Here is an 18,348-nt window from a genome sequence, read left to right as displayed (position 1 = left end):
CCTATGGTCCGCTTGTCATCCCTTCATTATTTTTATCTTTTCTTTCCCTCCTCACTATTTATTCCCCACTCCTACTCGATTTCTTTCAATTCCCCCTGCGATAATCAGTCCATTTTCCTTGTTTCTTCATTCTTCCTAAACTCTTCTTTCCTTCACTCTTATTTTACTCTTATTTACTTCTTGCCCTCATCTTACATTTCGTTTAGTTTTTTTTTTCTGTTTTGAACTACATCTGCTCCCAACGTACCATGCATGGTGGGAGAGAGAGAGAATGGGAAAGGGGAGAATATTAGTCATTTGAGAGAAGGAAAGGGAGCTGAAGTGAAGCAGAGGGAATAGCCAAGAGAAAGGAGGATTTTTGGTAGATGGAGATAATAAAGACCAAAGTGCTACCAGAAAAGCAGACAGAGGAGTGGGAGAAAGCGTGGTTACCAGATACAAGCAGGCAGAGAGAGAGAGAGAGAGAGAGAGAAGAAACAAGAAATGGTCAAGAGATAAAAAGCAATAATACAGAGAAAGAAGAGGTGGTAGATTGCAGGGAGAAATAAACTAAATGTAGGAGAGTGGAGTGCACATAACACAATAGAGCAGAGAAAGACAGGGGTTGAGATAGAAAAAAAAGGCAGAGACAGTGTGGGATAGCAGCAAGAGAGAAAGGAGAAGGGAGGCTGAGAAGGAGAGGAGTCTATACTCGGATCAATGGATGGCCTGTCCTCTGCTGTGTCTGCATTTCCTCTGGCTCACACAATAAGGCCCTCTCACTACACTGAGGAGTGTGTGTGTGTGTGTGTGTGTGTGTGTGTGTCTTGTGCATGAGTGTAAGGCGGAGAATGTCATTCAGAGAGAAAACAACCCATTGCACTCCGGTGTTTCCTTAATATTAGAGGTCAACGGTCGGTCGTCCAATGGAAATTTTAATCTGGAGCTTCTCACAGGGCTCCATGGATGTGCATCTGATCTGTACAGGGAAGCTTTTATCTCTCTCAGTGTGAATGTCTATAGGTTTTTATCTGCTGAATGTGAGTGTGGAAGTGTGTCTTGTGTGTTAGCCCCACGATACAGACTGCAAACATTGCTTCTTTCCCTTTCACGTCCTGCTTAGGCTCCAGCTCTAACACCACGCTGGACAGGAAAAAGTGAGGATTCAAAACACAACTATGGATAATGGAAATCATTAACCTGTCAATTATTATTCAGATTTATCAACTAATCATTTAGCAATGGAATAAAAAAACTGTGAATAACACCCACAGCAATTCCCCAGAGCCCAAGGGGGTGTCTTCGTATTGCATGTTTAGTCTGACCAACAGTCCAAATTGTAAAGATACTGAATCAACAATTGTGCTAATAATTTCAGCACAAATTGACATATAGCTAAATGGATGCATGACAGATACACAGATGGAGATTAAGGCTTCTACTTTTCAGAGACTGGGCTGTTTCTCAATACCGAGTTCGCCAAGTTCGGACTTCTGTACTTTAAAGCTCGGCAAGTTCAGAACAGCAGCGGACTTGATGACGGCAGGACCCGTTTGCAGGCCGGACCTCACATCTCCGAAAACGTCGTAGCAATTTCTTAAATCAGTTCTGTCTTGAGAAATCAACCACATATTTGGAGTTTAAACAACTATATTCAAAACTACTATATGTGACACAAGAACAGCAGTATTATAAGTTACAGTTTTGAGTTTTCTCCTCCGACATTTCTGTTTTGGCGACGAAATGCATTCAGGGATATCTGGCTATCTGAAGTCCACACAAGTCACCACCGATGCAGGCTCGGTAAAACGGGCAGAGCAAGAACACATCCGGGTATTTCACTGTACTTGGCTAGATGCAGACTTTTGAATTGGAACAGTACTTTGGCTGCGACTGATGACGTTTCACAAGTCCACAAGAACACAAGTACAGAAAAGAACGCAGATTGAGAAACAGCATGGGTGTAAGAACAAATGCGGGCGCCTACTCATGGCAATTTGGAAGACCAGATGAGCAACTGCAATCCCTGCACATTGTAACAAACACTGGCTGGAGGATGGAGAAGGGTGAATACATTATTAGCAGGAGGAACGCAGCAATTAACTGGTGACTGACTTGTGAGTGATGATCATCCATTACTTCAAAATGTTATCTTATATGTACCCAGTTAGCCTGACAAAGTTCAATAAGATCATGCAAAGTTATTGTTAGAATGAAGTGTTAACTGTGACGTGCTGACCTGCAGAGTAGTTTCAGCAATTACAGTAAACATTCATACCTTTTTTAGGTAACCCTTCATACTGCAGTGGATAAACAATCACTACTGTTGCTGAAATAATTACTTGGAAATAAATCAGACCATACATCAAGCAAAATGCCTAATATGCTCTCGGTCCGGTTTCTCAGATGTGAGCATTTGCTGCTTTTCTGTGTTTTATATCACTCTAAATTGAATATCTTTTGCGGTGTGTGAAATTGGGATGCGTGTTTTTCACTATTGTAGACGAACCAGTGAAATCATTGTAAGATTCATCGATGATAAAATAATTAGTATCAGCACTATGATTATGACTGATCCTTCCAGTTATAATCACAGTGCTGACACTAATTATTAATTATAGGTGTACAGAGGGATTTCTGACACAGTGGAAGACATTTTGTTCCAAGTCAATAGTCAATACATATGTTTGTCGTTTTCTGAGTTATGTATCATAAAAATGCACTTGATTTGTTGTTGTTGAGCTAAAGGATTAAAATATCTGTATATAATGCTTGAAATATCCCTTAATCACATTATCCTATTATCACATTATGTAATATCAAATTCCCAAAATGAACTTACCAATCAATTTTGTCACAACTTAATGCTGCATATCTCATTACACAGAGCTTAATCTGAAACGTACTGCTCTGCGACTGTTTAACCTCAGCAGGGCCTTTAGCGATTGTACATGGTTGCAGTATTTTTGGAGACAAGTGATTTGCCCAGACAGACAACAGACTGCTTGCAGGTTGCAAGGGTACAATAACACAAGGCCACGGTGGTGCTTTAGACCTGTACAAGGGTATCAGCTCTCTCAGGGGTGTGTGCATGTGTGTGTCTGAGTGAGAAAGAGAAAGAGAGATAGGGTGAGACAGTGTGTGACGAGGCGTGCGCATGTGTGTCCTCCAGCAGCCATGATGCATTAGTGTAACCTGATCCCTCTCCTCCCCTGTGAGCCCTAACCTTGAGACAGGCAGAGAGATGCAGGTTGCAAAGCCATATTCTGTTAGAAATGAGGCTGTTGGTCTTCATCACTGAATGTGTCTAATATTAGATAACCTGGCCTGTAAAAGTGATACTGTTAGATGTCAGTTAGGCTTGTTGTAGTATAAGGATACATGGCTTTTTTGTTGTTTTTTTATTGGGGTTTTTGTGGTGTATTTCCAAATTCAGAATAAAGCACATTAGCTGCCTGTTTTCATTCTTGTGTTAATCTTTTGTTAATGATGAGTATTGCTTTAACATTTTCTGATAATACTGCCAATATTATACCTAAGTTCCAGTACCAGATCCAAAATGATCCTTAAATTGATAGCATTGTTTTTTCTACAAAGATTTTTTTTATTTAACAAAAGAATCCAAAGTTCCCAAATGTTGTTTAAACACAAGCAGTTGCACAAGAACTGAGCCTCGAGGAAAACTGGCCAAACTTTTGATTTAAATTAGGAAGTATCTGATCAAAGAATTAGACAACTAGATTACAAATGTGAGCAGATATCTGATGCCAGCTCTGGGTACTTGATAGTTTTTGAAACAGTCAGAACCAAACTAAAAAGGAAAAATGTGAGTTTGATACCCAGCCCAGTAGGCTAAATATATAATCCCTAAAAGTAATTTCGCTAACACAAATGCCCCTCATGTCATGTGCCACCTATATTCTAAATATATTCTTCTTATAATCCACGTGATTGGGGTATTTACACATATTATAATTGCCAATATATGCATGACAATCAGCATCATTAAAAGAATGTGTTTAAACAAAGACTACCGATGCAGTACAATCTACTAACTGCACTGCAATGTTAATATATAATATTAAGAATAAAATGGTGTTTTCACTGTTTATCTTTGGATTTAGTCTCCTGCACTGTTATTAACTATGACCCACTGATTAGCATCAGGAAATCATTTAGTTAAATTCTGTATCAAAGCATGAAATCCTCCTTTTCCTGTCACGCTATAAACCAGATAAAGCATTACAGGGTAAGAGACGTGTCATTACATCCTTTTGCTTCATTGTGAAAAACTGTGTTATGCCTCAGAGTCATTTCTTTCATTAAGGAACCTGGGTCATTATTGGCCCAAGTATAACGAAACCCACAATTGAAATTCTTCATCTCGAATACATTTAATAATAATGGGGTATTATTCCTCATCTTATTCCCCTACATTAAATAATACTATTCCCAGAGCCCATTAAGAAGCTTAATCATCGGGGGCTGAAATACACTGCAGAGAGATAATTACAGTTGATGATATTCACAGATAAGTCACAGATGATCAGATGATTTTCTTCTCCATTTTTATTCTTTTAGTGTTAATTTCTGCAGTTTTTTTCTGCTGCCATCAGGCTCGCGACTCATTGCTATCTGTCTTGGTTAAGGATTTTAAAGTACTGGGAAGCCAGCAGTTGGGAAAAAATGTGTCAGAAGAAGAAAGAGAAGAAGATAAAAAGAGGTGGAAAAAAAGAAAAAAGGTATAAAAATAGACATGTGGGAGGCAGAACAGTAAATCATTTACAGACATACGCAGGGTAAGGTCATCAGGGTTTAAATATTCATTATCGGTGTCAAGACAAAGCTTTTAGATCTTGTGGGATACAGTTTCGCTTCTCTCCGCATTTGATGTTTATGTTTGCTGAATTATGCATCTAAACCGGTGTTATAAATACTCTTCGTTTTCTGTTGTTTCTCTAAGGAGGAGCTCTTGCGCGGCACTGACACTGCCATAGTACGAGGTTTAAATCCCACCGGACTCACCCAGCTGTAAAAGTGCATGGACTTGGCACTATGAGGCACACTGGGCAAAAAAAACAAACAACATCAGCTGAACAGCAGATCTATTATTGCTGTATGAGATACAGTAGAGACAGGAAATACAACAAAGTGCAGGTTGACATTTACCTCTGAAGGCATTTAGCCGGCACAGTGCACAACCATTAGCTGCTTTAACACTTTAACAGGATATCTGACATTTTGATGTACACATTGTCCAATTTATGGATCAAATGTGTGATCTTCCAGTTCTGGGATGATTTCTCTCTTAAATTTAACATTCATATTTAAGGGGTTTGGGCTCAGAGCTCAGCAAGTAGAGGCTTATTGGCGTGATCACTTCACCATGACTCAGTGATAACAGGTTGTTTCCCAACTGTGGACATTTGCTTTATATTATTTGGTTAATTTTATGAAGGCAAAATAACTGGTTGGCGTTAGGTTTAAATTAATGTTAAGGGATTAACAGTGGGTAACTACATTTCAGATGTACATCTTTGTGTGAGTGCATTTTCACCTGTTACAACTGGCAGTACTACCGTTTCCAGTCTTCTCCCCGAAGCTCGGTACTTGCCCTTTTCCTCACCTCCTCTTTCATTGTCTGCAGTTTTTCATCTGCATTATTCTTTTCCTCCCCGTTCTTCCATTCCCTTGTATCTGTTCATTTATCACCGGCCACATCCACTCTCCCTTCCCATCTCCATCCCCATCTATCTCTCTTTCCTGTTACTTTCCTACTGTCCATCCGTCTCTCCCCCCTCTTTTCCTGTGTCGCTTCCTTTTTCTCTTCCTCCTCCACACTCTTTTCTCTTTTTGTCTCTCTCTTTATTACTTTCTCCCTTTCCACTCTCTGCTGGGTGTCCTGTTCCCTCTCTCTCTCTCTCTCTCTCTCTCTCTGTCGTTCTGGGAGTAGCAGACCTCCTGACGGCTTTGTATTGATCCTCCCATCTCCCTATCTTGCTATCTCTTTCTCCTGCTCTCTCTCTTCACACACACGCACACACACACACACACACACACACACACACACACACACACATACTTATATACATGCATTAGGGTGACAAGATAAAAGGGTTGGTATGCCCCAAGGCAAAGCCAGCTAAACACGAGACCAGAGGCTCTCAGCCTCTGGTACATGTATCAAAAACAGAAACACTTAACAAACCCAAGGCAGTGAAAACATCCCAATATCTCTGACAGGAACTGTCCAAAATTACCATTATTTACAAGCTCTTTTTATCTGAAAGTCAAGCTCCTCGTGAAATAACATGAATCTTGTACAATCACTGTGGTCGAAACATTCTTCAGCAGTTGCCTCAGAAAGCTTGAGGCAACCAGCACGCTCTAGTCTCTGTGAAGAAAAATTTCCAGATAATAACGCTATTTATAATCTTCGCCTTGGGGGGAGGGGTCCTTGAATCTAACTGGAAGAAGTTCCTTGTTTTTCTGTAAAAGACTATTCTAGCAAAGCTGTCATAAGAGTTTTTGTTTAGGGGACAGTCTGTAACACACATGTAAATAAACTGAAAATGAGAAAAGCGGAAAGTTGCGACTCGGGTCTGTATTTGATTACCTGCATTTTTGAAGGGGGATAAAGGCACACAACTATCACAACGAGAATAAAATTACACAGGGACACACTGTATCATTCATGTTGGGCATCACAATGCCAAGCAATTATCATTAAGTCGCAAAGAGACATGAGCTTCGAGGTTGTAGACACTCAACTCGTGTGCAGCATCTACAGGCAAGGAAAGCAATAACTGCTGCAATTAAGACACTTGCGCCAGCTGCAGGCAAGGTGTTAAAACAGTTTTCCTTTTTTCAAAGCTGCTCTTTTTTGCTTTACCATTTTACATCTAAAACTTAGAGTTCGTCAACTAGAGTATATATTTTGCCATCACTATTTTTACTTCACTCCTACATATTAATGCCTTGTGTTTCTGTATCTCTTTTTTCTTATCTTTCACCTTTCAAATCCACTGGTTTTGTTCTTGCGAATAAAAGCATAACAGACCTGTTAGGCTACATTTTTCAAATTTATTTTAGTTACTTTTTTTTTCTTGCACTTGAAGACAATGAGAAAAGATGCACTGAGCAGAATTAATGAAATATTCTGACATATGAAACCAAAACCAATTCTGTGAATGTGTTTCAACAAAACTGCCTCTTAAAATCAGTTTGCAAGCTTGTCTCTTTCCAGCTGGTATTCTCAGAATTTAGAGTATGATGCTTTTGTTAAAAGCACCTTTCAGCAGAGTAACTGCATACATTTCAGATGGGAATACAACCCCTAACCAATGGCGATGTAAGTGCCATGCCCCGTCCATTCCGCCCAAAAGCTAACAAGAGGTTGTTAGGAATCGATACCTGGCATGAAAAACGATGTGACTTCAGCTACTGTGGCCACATCAATCACGCTATTACCATTAGCTCATCTCTCGACACCAACTTAGACTTCTCTCTCCCGCCCCTCCCACCCTCTCTCCATTCTATGTCACAGTTGTCCCTCTCCTCCTCCAGTTCTCTCCCTCTCTCCCCCGCCAACTCAGCGGATGCCCCTTGTCACAGCTCCTATTTCAGCCTTCTGAAGTTTCCTAATTGATCGCAATTAGAGCCGCAAAGGGGTGGCGGATGGAGGGGGGTAGACAAACGGAGATGGGGAGAGAAAGTGTACGTGCATGTGTGTGTGAGACAGAGAGACACACAGAAAGAAAGAGAGAGAGATTAAAATCAATGAGCCTGTTTTGAGAGTGGTTATATTAGTAACTGGACTACAATTGACCACAGACTGCTGGGGTAATAACACAAGGGGGTGGGGGCAGCAAAGAGACAGACAATGAGAGACAGCGAGTCACAGGAAGATGGAAATGGAGAACAGACAACTGATGAGAGTTAAGTGACATTGAATGAAAGACATTAAAAGAGGCGGTGAGAATTAGACACAAAAAGAAACAGGGGCATTTTTGACTCGGCCAATTAGCTTTAGAGATGTAATAAAGCCGCAGAAATATACATATTTTAACTTTGTCAAAAAGAAAGAAATACCTCTTTAAAATGTATTTTAAAGTTAAGACTTAATGTCTTATGACATATTGTTTGTTAAACCTGTATGTGGACAGCATTTTGTGATTATAGGGTGACAACAGGCTTTGGTCTTTGTCTTCATATTGGCACAATGGTACCAAACCTGGCAACCCAATGTGACGAAAAGATTTTGGGATGTCACTGCACCCACCTGGAGGCAAAAACTTGACTTCCCCTCTTTGCATGTTGTGAAGCACTTATGATTCTTTAGAGTGGGAAAGGAAAAAGATTAAGAAAATAAACTCTCAATAAGAGATACATTAAAAAGGGTGGAAGGACACGCAGGGAGATAACAGAGATAAGGATAAGTTGAGATAAAATCACAAGAGGCAGAGTGATTTTTGTGAGGAATGTAGTAGCCAAGAGTGAGATTGAGAGCAAAGGATTTGTAATAGAGAGATAGAGAGGCAGAATGACAAAGAGGAAGACTAACAATGGTGCCAAAGCCTCTTCCATCCTCCTTGCAAACGTCCCTGATCCCCCTTTTTCTCTCATTTAAATTCCTCTCCATTGTCATTGCAATCCAGGCCTAACCCCCCACCGCCTGGCAAATACACATACACACACACACACACACACACACACACACACACACAAACACACACACACACAAACACTCACGGACATTAGAGCGCACATGCATTGACCTCCAGCAGCAACCAGGGCCATCCCCAGAAGCCGGGCTCACACATCTTTGCTAATCCCTATCAATGGGCACACACACGCTCACAATGTTTGCTGGAAAGATAGGCTCAAGTTTCCCCAGACTGCAGATGTCAATGTGACCCTAGCCATGCTAACATGGGTGTGGAATAGCAAGCAGCTTGTCACCAAGCATCCAGTGTCTTGTCAGCAACACAAGGCCCAGCGCTCACTCGGGCCTTGTCAACATGTATAGTCAATATAGCCAGCCTTAATTCTATTCCTTGCCGTTCCATTCCCTGCTCAACAGTGCTTAAGACCACTGTATACTGGCTTGTCAAAATGGCATCTTACAGAGCAGACATACTGCTCTCAGTAGCGCTAGCCTGTAATGTCTTCAGAGCTGTCTAACAGCAGCAACAGGGCTAGAAAATAACATCTTGTCAGCATGGTTAGAAGACGCCTGGGTTAATACAATTCCTTGGCTTATTCCCCTTGTCAGCAATTCTTGGTCACAGAGATGGCAACCGGTGCTGATGTTAATATCGCCTTGTCAATGTGAATAGGCTACATCTGGACTGTCAACAAAGCCCTGGAATCATGCGAGAGAGAGAGAGAGTGAGACTAAAATGATGCCTTGTCTGCACGGTCAGGACAACACTGGTGTTGTATTATCCCTTGCCTTATCGCTCCCATGTCAACAACGTTAGTTCAGAGATGCTAACCAGTGACATTCATACTGATGCCTTGCCTTAGTCTGAACTATCACAGGGAAAAACACGTCCAGCCCACCTCTGGAACACTACATACTATTGTCTTTCAAAAAAACTAAATATTTCGTAATGATACACTTAGCATAATTTAACTCTATGTAATGATTTGCTTACTCTGCAGGCTCCTTCATCTCTTTTTCTTTCAAAAGTGTTAAAAACTGAAAGGATCTCAGCAACATCTCTCTGTGTCCGACGACAACTGTTAAACAATTAGGAGATGCTGCAGGATAAATGAAAGCTTATCAGATATTACAAAAAGGAACAAAAACACATACTGACATAATGAGTGAACTTGGAAGAGCTCTCAGGTAATTCGGCCTCCATTAGGTTCAGAACAGGCTCTTAGTTAACACACACATACTTGTCAGGAGAGATGAGAGAAACCGGAGGCACGCATGCACCCAGATACAAAACGTGTCATGGTTTTAAAAACGAAAAGTCAATGTTAAAGTCAATTTGCTCCAAACTGTAAAATGAACCTGGCACTTGTACAGGGTACATTGTAGACAAATTAATGTTGATATGTTCTAAAATAACCCCTGTGTGTGTGTGTGTGTGTGTGTGTGTGTGTGTGTGTGTGTGTGTGTGTGTGAGCGTGTGCGCGCGTGTGTGTAAAGGGGTTTCTGGCGACAAGGCGACCCCGAGGGATCAAAACACACAGTCTCACATTACTTACGACCCCCCCACACACACAGGCAGGTGATGTATGCGCTTGTACATGTGTAGATGACAAGGTGGTGTCTACAAAGTCACTTGCCGACCTGCATGCCAACGGGACTGACTGCGGTAGTCAGAAAGGTTGTCATCGTCACGGACCATCTCGCATGTACACCACTTCACGTAGGCATTTTTGAACTCGCCATGGATACGTATGGGGTTAAATCTGTGTATGTGGACTAGTCATTTCAGTTAGTCACACTGATCTCTACACTCCAGTAAGAGTCGAGTAGGCTGAATGAGGTGACAGGTTTTGTTTTGTTTGTGTTCAGTTCAGAGCTGCAAAACCACTCAGCATTGTGTCCAAGTTAAAAATATCAAATCAAATGCATTCAGAGGAAGAAATGTCAAGAAACCCAGCTCTTATATGCAGATTTCTTTGGCAGTGTGTTGTCTCTACTCCACCTCAGAAAGCTTCACACAGAAAGTGAGGACGAACATAGCTTTGATTTTACCCATAGTGTCCTCTTCACAGAGAGGAGCTAATGCTACCAAGAGTAATGCTCAAATGAATAACACGAGTCTGATGAAGAGGGCTCCACAATACTATGAATATATGTTTCCCATAACAGTATCACCACACAGGACACTACAATATCACTGCAACAAAAAAAAAAAACGCCACCTTGGCAGCTAGAGAAACACTCCACTTATTTACAATGCAGTTGCATTTGTTTTGGATAACATCTCTGTGAGACCATAAAGCATAAAATCTAACTTCACATTTAAACCATACAAAAGTCATGCCCTCTATCATGTTAATACTTTCACTAGACCACCCCATATGATCTGAAGAAAATATATTGCTTTGGATAGCCTTGCCTCTGACTGAATTACCTTAATACAAATACAAATAACAATAATGACCTTTGAATGCTCATTCTCAGTGTGTTTCAGTTTTGTTACTTTTCCAGCAAAGTAATGAAACATAAAATGTGGAGAAAGATGTACTGTCTATCTTCTCGTTGCAGTTGTGAACCTGCAAATTCTTCCCACACGCTTACGCCAATCCACTTGTAAATCAGAGCTATAAAAATTTGTGACAATGTTAAAACACATGGTTAGGTACTAAATAAGGATGAAGTGGACTATGCAAGAAGACTTAAAGGTCAATATAACCACTAAGTCACTGTACCTCTAAAATCAACACAACCCTGCTCAAAGCAAACTAAAATATACTATTCACATTTATTCTGCAATGCCATCATAACAGATGTGAGACTAATGGATTATGTATCTTGACTGGAGTAATCTCACATTTATCTACACTCCCATTAACATCCTTACCTGTAACAGACAGACAGACCCTCAGCTCTCCTGAGTCTTCCCTCCTTTCAAACCATTTAATGTGTCTTGTGTTTCTGAATTTCACTTCCTTGTTTATCGTGATTATGCAACACGGCGTGTGCCTCGCTGCAAGCCAACCGTCCCGATGGGAAGAATAAAATCTTGAACTTGAACTCAATTACAGTTTTGGCGAAAACAGAATCCCGGAGTAATTACACTGCATTACACCGGGCTGTCAGCCGTAGCCTAAAGCTACTGCGGGCTCGTGTCCTCGGTTCAAATCCCCAGACTGGCATGGGGGAAATCTGGCTGGGGAAAGCAAATGAGTAATGCTCTCCCCTCCCTCATCCACTATAGTCAAGTTGCCCTTAAGCAAAGCCCTTAACCCCCAATTTCTCTGGTGCAGCTGCTGAGTGAGCAACAATTTGCATTTGCTAATTCTGCATGCAAATATCGCTCAGGCATAAAAATAAGTCTGTCAACATCGGATGCAGACTTTTCTTTTTCACTTTAAATGAGTGGCATTAAAATTTAGCTTAACTAATAAAAGTGTGTATACATACTATTAGTGTTCAAAGCATTGCGGCAGGAATGGACTTCCCTGTATGTAATCTTATAGTCCTGAGCTGTCAGTATGAATGCATGGCAGCGGCCTGCCTGGAATCTGAATATCTATCTACGTGTGTGTCCACTCCGTCTGTGCATTTCCTATACCAGTGTGTGTGTGCTTGAGTGTCTGCGGGCGCCTGTGTGACGGTGTGTAATGTCTGCATGCCCACATTTCTAAAGTTTCTGTATTGGACCGTCAACACGTGTATGTCGCTGGCATTTCTGGACAGAGGAACCCTATCTGCCTCCAGGGAGTCCTTTCAACGCCCGCCACCACACACACACAAACACACGTTGCACATCCGACTGCTGACAAGCGTACATCACCACGGCAACCAGATACAGCCGAAGACATGCTAGCAGACACCACCATACTGGCAGGCCAGAGGTTCTCAATGTGAGGTTTTGGACAGCTGCTGCATACGAATTTTCCTACAATATTCTTTAAAACAAATGCAACTTCTCATGAATCCTAGCCCTGATTCAAGAGACCCAAAACCTCATATACAGCCTTGTTCTCACATATGCTAAAACGGGTTCACGGTGTTTCTGTGGCTTTTCACACATGTGGCTCCCATTGTTCATTTGATCACGGCACTGAAACCATTTTCAAAGTGGTGTGAGGGACATTTCATGTGATGCTAGAACACACTTACAAGATGATGCCAATTCACCGCTTAGATGGTTGAGCAGGACAACAAAGAACAAGAGCAGGGTTTTTTGGTCTATTTATAAGGAAAATGAAATGAGTTTCACGGACCCCTGACTCATGAAACTTACTCAGCACAAATAACAAAAGCAGCACATAAAGCCTAAACTCGACTGGACAAGACATTGAAAAGCAAGAAAACAATTGAGTTGCAGTGTGTCCAAACCGGAGCAAAGACGTGTACAGTATATCCCACTGAAAACAACTTACCTTGGACAGGACGAAACGACGGCACGATCTTCCTCTTCACCCTGTCAAAAACAAGCCAGAGTTAGTTCACAGAGAGTGTGCATTGAAGGATTTGAGCTTATCATTTACTATTTTCTTCTTTCACCTCTCTTTATCTCACCTATTCATTTTATTTTGTTATGGTGTTCATTTAATCAGGCAAAATTTAAACATGTATGTGAAAAGTCAAAATCAAAACATATGCACATAGGTAGTCTAGTGAAGTCTTCTCTGAAATCTTCTCTGTGCATTCATATCTCCCCTCTCTCTGCCACTCCTTCCATCCATCTGGTTTCCATTCTCCCCTCCTGCCCATCAGTCTGCAGCCAGGGACAGGTGAGCCCATTACACGCTTCTCACACTGTCTACTACACACACACTCATATGTACACACACAAAACCACTCTCGCTCTACTTCATGGTAACTTAGCGTGCCACGCACATCAGCCAAATCTCCCGTGCTGTAAAACGGCTGTTACCACAGCCACGTCACGCTGCTGATGAAGTGGTCTAGTGTCGAATATAAAAGCTGCAACAAACTCAATACTGGAGAATAGAATAGAAGACAGTAGGTAGAACAGAAGGAAATCTAATTGGACTTTTGAGCTTGGAAAGCGAAGAATCTAATTCGCATAATTCAAAATTTTGAGTGTAACTAACTCAGTTTAATAAAGTACAGTTAAATCCTAATGTGACAGCATCAGAAAAAAGGAGTTCCATTTTAGTCAATCTCAGTGACTTACATTGAGTTGATGACTTAAAATGCACCAGGAGAACAAGCATGGCTCAAAGTGTTCCAACTGTAAGGAAGCTATTGAACCAGTGCGAGTCAGTGTGCAGTCAAACAGAATTCACTGCACATATATAGGTTCTCTACAGCATTACCACAAAATGACAGTAATATTATATCTGGATTTAGAGGGCTGTTGATCAATAAGAGTGAGTCAACATTTACCTCTCCAGGCACTGAAATTTTAGATGTCACCCGTACCTTTACAGTCCAACTTAACTATAGAGACAGTCAGTCAGTTATGATTGCTGTGTTCCCTTAGAAAATGACAATATAAACCACTAAAAACACATATATACCGCAGCTGTTAATTGGGTAGTAGTACGGCATAGTTTTCAGGGCTTGAGATACAAAAGTGCATCTCCTGAACTGACTCAACCTTCACAGTATACATGGAACTTATGTCTTTCAAAATAAAATTAGAAAAAGTATTCCTCATTTAATTATTCGCGATAGAATGACATTTTCTGAACTTATGTGGGAAAAAAAGAGGGTTTCTTGGCCCTCTAAAGCTTTCATGGTTTAGAGCCAACAAGAAAACGATTATGTACTCTTAAAAGTGATGATCAGTGCACTGGCAGAAAACTCATCCCACCGTATTAACTACAGCACGAGCATTAAAAGTCAGAGAGGTTATACATAGTTTTCCTTAATATAGATAAGAGGAAAAACATGTGTACGTGTAAACGTGTAAATCCTGTTATAATTACAGCAGTCAATTGCTTAATAATCCTGTTTTGGCCAGGATCCCTTTGTGCAGCAAGATAAAAGCCTGAATTGCACAGGATATTTAAAAGTGTTTCAGTACTATCTTGCCATTTAATGGTGTCTGAGTCCAGTGAAAAGAGTCTTCAAATATCACCTCCCCTTACATCTTCTACCACACTATGAATCTGGCCTGAGAATCACACTTAGAGATTTTGCTAGTTTTCTGTTTCATTGCTGTTTTTTATGTAGAGTCAAGGCAGCCCATCTCAGTTTCTCTAGAGGCATCAGTGGCTGAAAGGCTATTTATTTATTTGCAGAAACCGTGCATGCCTGCCTGCTTGGCTGTTTGGCTGGAGGAGAGAGAGAGAGAGAGAGAGTCGTAGAGATATACTGAAAGCTGCCGTACAGCAAAACAGCAGAACGTGCTATCATGTGAAACATCACCTTTTAGATGCTCTCCCGCTCCCTCTTCTTGTTTGTTCCTCCTCTTTCTGCCTCTCTCCTCGTCTCAGGCTCCCTTGTTCTTTTTGTCTCTTTGCCTTACTCTGTCTGTGCCTCTTAACACACACACACACACACACACACACATTTTCTCTCGTTTTCTCCTTCTTCCAGACCTTGACACCAGCTGTACTTTTCCAATTCAGCAGTTCCTCAACTCTCCAGATGACACGACGCCATTTCACACCAGCTAAGAACACACAAATAAAAACAACAAAAGAACCCCAAAAACAAAACCAAGCAAATCAGCAAAAACAAATCCCACAGGCCTCTGCGCAGTTCCAGATAGGGAGCTCGACAGTATTAGCGGGCCAGGCTACAATTATTTATGCAGAGAGCCAAAGCGTGATTATGCAAGAAAGAAAGAGAGAATGAGAGGGGAGCTAAATATACAGTAGCTACTACAGAGAGGAAGTCAACTAGATGAGATGTGAATGTGAACAATGAGAGAAGACTCTCAGAGATAATTGCACACTCAGCATGTGTCTTTTCAACAGCCCCATTACAAAAGATCACCCCAATTCCGTAGCCACAGATATCCAATCCCCACACTTTTTACTTGTTATTACACTATAGCATCGCTGCATGGGTGGATTTTCACTTTAGTGGGCAGCCAAATCCTGGTAAAATCTCAAAATCATGGCTGTCGATCCAGACATGAGTTTAACATCAAAATACATTCCCTCAGAGACTGGGACTAGGAAAATGACTCAAAATGTTGTCAAACGATTAAAAAATGTTGGCTAAGCCACGTCATGCTATGCTTGGCTCAAAGCCTGCATCTCCACCTTTTTGATCTTGGACCAGCTAATGCTAAACCAGGCAACCCGGAGGGCCTTTTAATTTGCAATGCAAAAGAAAGCTGTCGTGCATCTTGTGTCTGGACACTGGATTACTTTCGTATCTGTTTTACAATATAAGCAAATGTATTGAAACTAAATGCTAATTAAAGGGATATTTTAATTACTAGGCTATATCCTACTGTGTTTGTTATCAAGTTTGCTCAGTAACAGCGACAGTAGGTGGCAGTTTGCCATGTCTACTGGCCATACACAAAGCACTTTACAAACAGATGTCTGCACAGCTTTGTGATTTTTTTTTTCCGGGATAAAAGATTACAGCAAGAGATGGGGTGTTCACAGCAGCCACCAGCCCAAAGCTGGGATTGCATTTATTCATTTGTCTGCTCTCTTAGTCAGTCACTTCAGAACCAACACGCTTTTAGGGATAAGGCCAAATTGTAGTTTTCCACATCATCTCGTCTTAATTTCTCCCATCTGAGGGACAAAACACGCTATCGCACTGGTATCATATATACCTTGATTAAGGTCTAACAGAAATGTTTCTGATTCCACACAGGGACACGCCTGCACTCATTTCATCCTCAACCATTCACACATTTGTTTAGCTTTTGCTTCTAAAATCTAGGGCAGCCGCAGGATGAGCAAACTTTGGAGTATAAAACATCACCTTGCACAAACAACCTAAAAATAAAGACAAAAAATGAAAAGGTTACTCCAGTGGAGGTACCACTATAAATCAATGGGCTAAAATGAGTTCTAGGAGCCACTGAACTGCACACTGCACAAAATCTAATGTGAATCCAGCCAACAGTCCCCCAATTCTCCCCGTTTGCTCTGTTTCCCTGCCTGTTCTGTCAAAGCCAGGGCTATTATTAGCAAGCAAGGGGATCAGGTTAAGAAGATGAAGGCTAAAAGAGCATGGAGCGACATAGAATCTAACTATGGGCATAGTGGGGGTTAATCCCACAAACAACATGTTAGCCTGCCAATTTATTTGCAGAATACGTTTACCAACCAAGTGAGTGGTAGAAATGTCAAGAAGCTAAATTAATTACATGCGTCACAGCACAGCATGAATCTAATGGAAGAAGAATGTAAAAGTGCAGTTTCGTTTGTTGTAAAATTGCTATTTTGTTTGTATGTCACATTTCTTTCTTTAATCTGATTAAAGAGAATATAATGGCGTGGTAATGATGCTGACTTCTAAGAGAGAACAAAGAGAAGAAAGTAGAGAGATGCTAAGAGGGAGCAGGGAAAGGTGAGATGGGAATCAGGTAAATTAAAGTGGCAAAGCTTCAATAAGCATAGTATATTATTAGCAGATGTCTACCTTCAAATACCATCTAGACAGGGGCTGAACCACCATCTGTAAAGTCGCAACAGCAACTGAAGAGGCGCACAGCCGATCTCCAGTTTACAATTAAGAAATAAAAACCTGATGATCGTCTGTCTTTGAGCAATACTGGCAGTGATTTGGTGCGGACAGAACAATGAGGGGCACATTTTGAGTCACCCTCACAATTTCAAAAAGAGAAAAGTGACAACAAACATGAAACTAAATAATAATGGTGGAAAAAATGATGAAAGCAAATGTGAAGGTGAGAAAAAAAGACAAGAGGATTGCGCGGTTAGGGTGTCAGAGGTTAAGAGAGCAAACTGGAGGCAGAGAGTTTAGACTGTAAGCCTCATAATCTGCTTCATAACTGTCATCTGACATCATTGCAGCAGATGCTTTATCTTGGATCCAGTTCTCTCTGCCTATTCTAATGAAATGGGTGGGGGTCTCTCTGTCATACTGTAATATGATGAAAACAGAGGAAGGAGGAAAAAGACAGAGCAAGTTGTATTCCACTACATAAAGAGGGAGAGAGCAGGGCTCTCAGATATATACCATGAACAGAGAAAGGAATAGGTAGACGAAAATAGGTAGATGTGTGTGAGAGTGTGTACATGTGTCAGCAAAGCAGTTTGTATATAGCTTTTAAAAAGTGACACTGCCTAGTTTCTTATGTAAATGCACCATAAAGTGAATATATAATGTTATTTTTATGTTTATGGGCACATGTGCTTTGCATACATTTGAAGGTTTGCCTATCTTACAGTGTTACAAACTGCGCAATGACTGAACCACCTCTCATTAAGTTGTTAAAATGGGGGGAAATGAGCAGGCTGAGAGGTAAGATGAGAGAAGTTTCAAGTGACAATTTGTAACATTTTCATATGTGCAAATCCTCCACGGGCAACTGGTACAGCATAGTTAATCAGGAGGTCAGACAGTCCTGATCTAGGCCGTGTTCAGACTGTAGGCCAAAGTGATCCAAATCTGATATTTTTTGCACATATGTGAACATCGTCATTTTGTGAACAGCCCGTGTCACATGGAATCTGATCTTTTCCAGGTCGGATTTGGGCCACTTTCATGTGGTCCAAATCAGATAAAAGTCCAAATTTTTGAAATGCGACCACAGTCTG

At 41.0% G+C, this 18,348-nt stretch overlaps 1 protein-coding gene across 6 annotated transcripts in view; it reads right to left on the bottom strand.

Moving 5' to 3' along the window:
• The window catches only part of cntfr (ciliary neurotrophic factor receptor), a 262,439-nt gene that overhangs the window by 199,987 nt on the left and 44,104 nt on the right, over positions 1–18,348 (bottom strand). For 4 of the 6 annotated variants that reach the window (XM_046067328.1, XM_046067327.1, XM_046067324.1 and 1 more), the window contains one exon: positions 13,057–13,097. The exons of 1 other annotated variant lie outside the window; for it this stretch is intronic. The gene's annotated coding sequence lies outside the window, so the exon portion shown is untranslated. Of the gene's footprint in view, positions 1–13,056; positions 13,098–15,016; positions 15,034–18,348 lie in introns of those variants that run through there. One more of the 6 variants, XM_046067326.1, reaches the window with a different exon arrangement.

The sequence above is a fragment of the Micropterus dolomieu genome, linkage group LG13 (genome assembly GCF_021292245.1).
Source record: "Micropterus dolomieu isolate WLL.071019.BEF.003 ecotype Adirondacks linkage group LG13, ASM2129224v1, whole genome shotgun sequence".
Taxonomy (NCBI): Eukaryota; Metazoa; Chordata; class Actinopteri; order Centrarchiformes; family Centrarchidae; genus Micropterus; species Micropterus dolomieu.
Note: the sequence above shows the minus strand (reverse complement) of the source record. Positions and strands in the feature narration are given on the sequence as shown.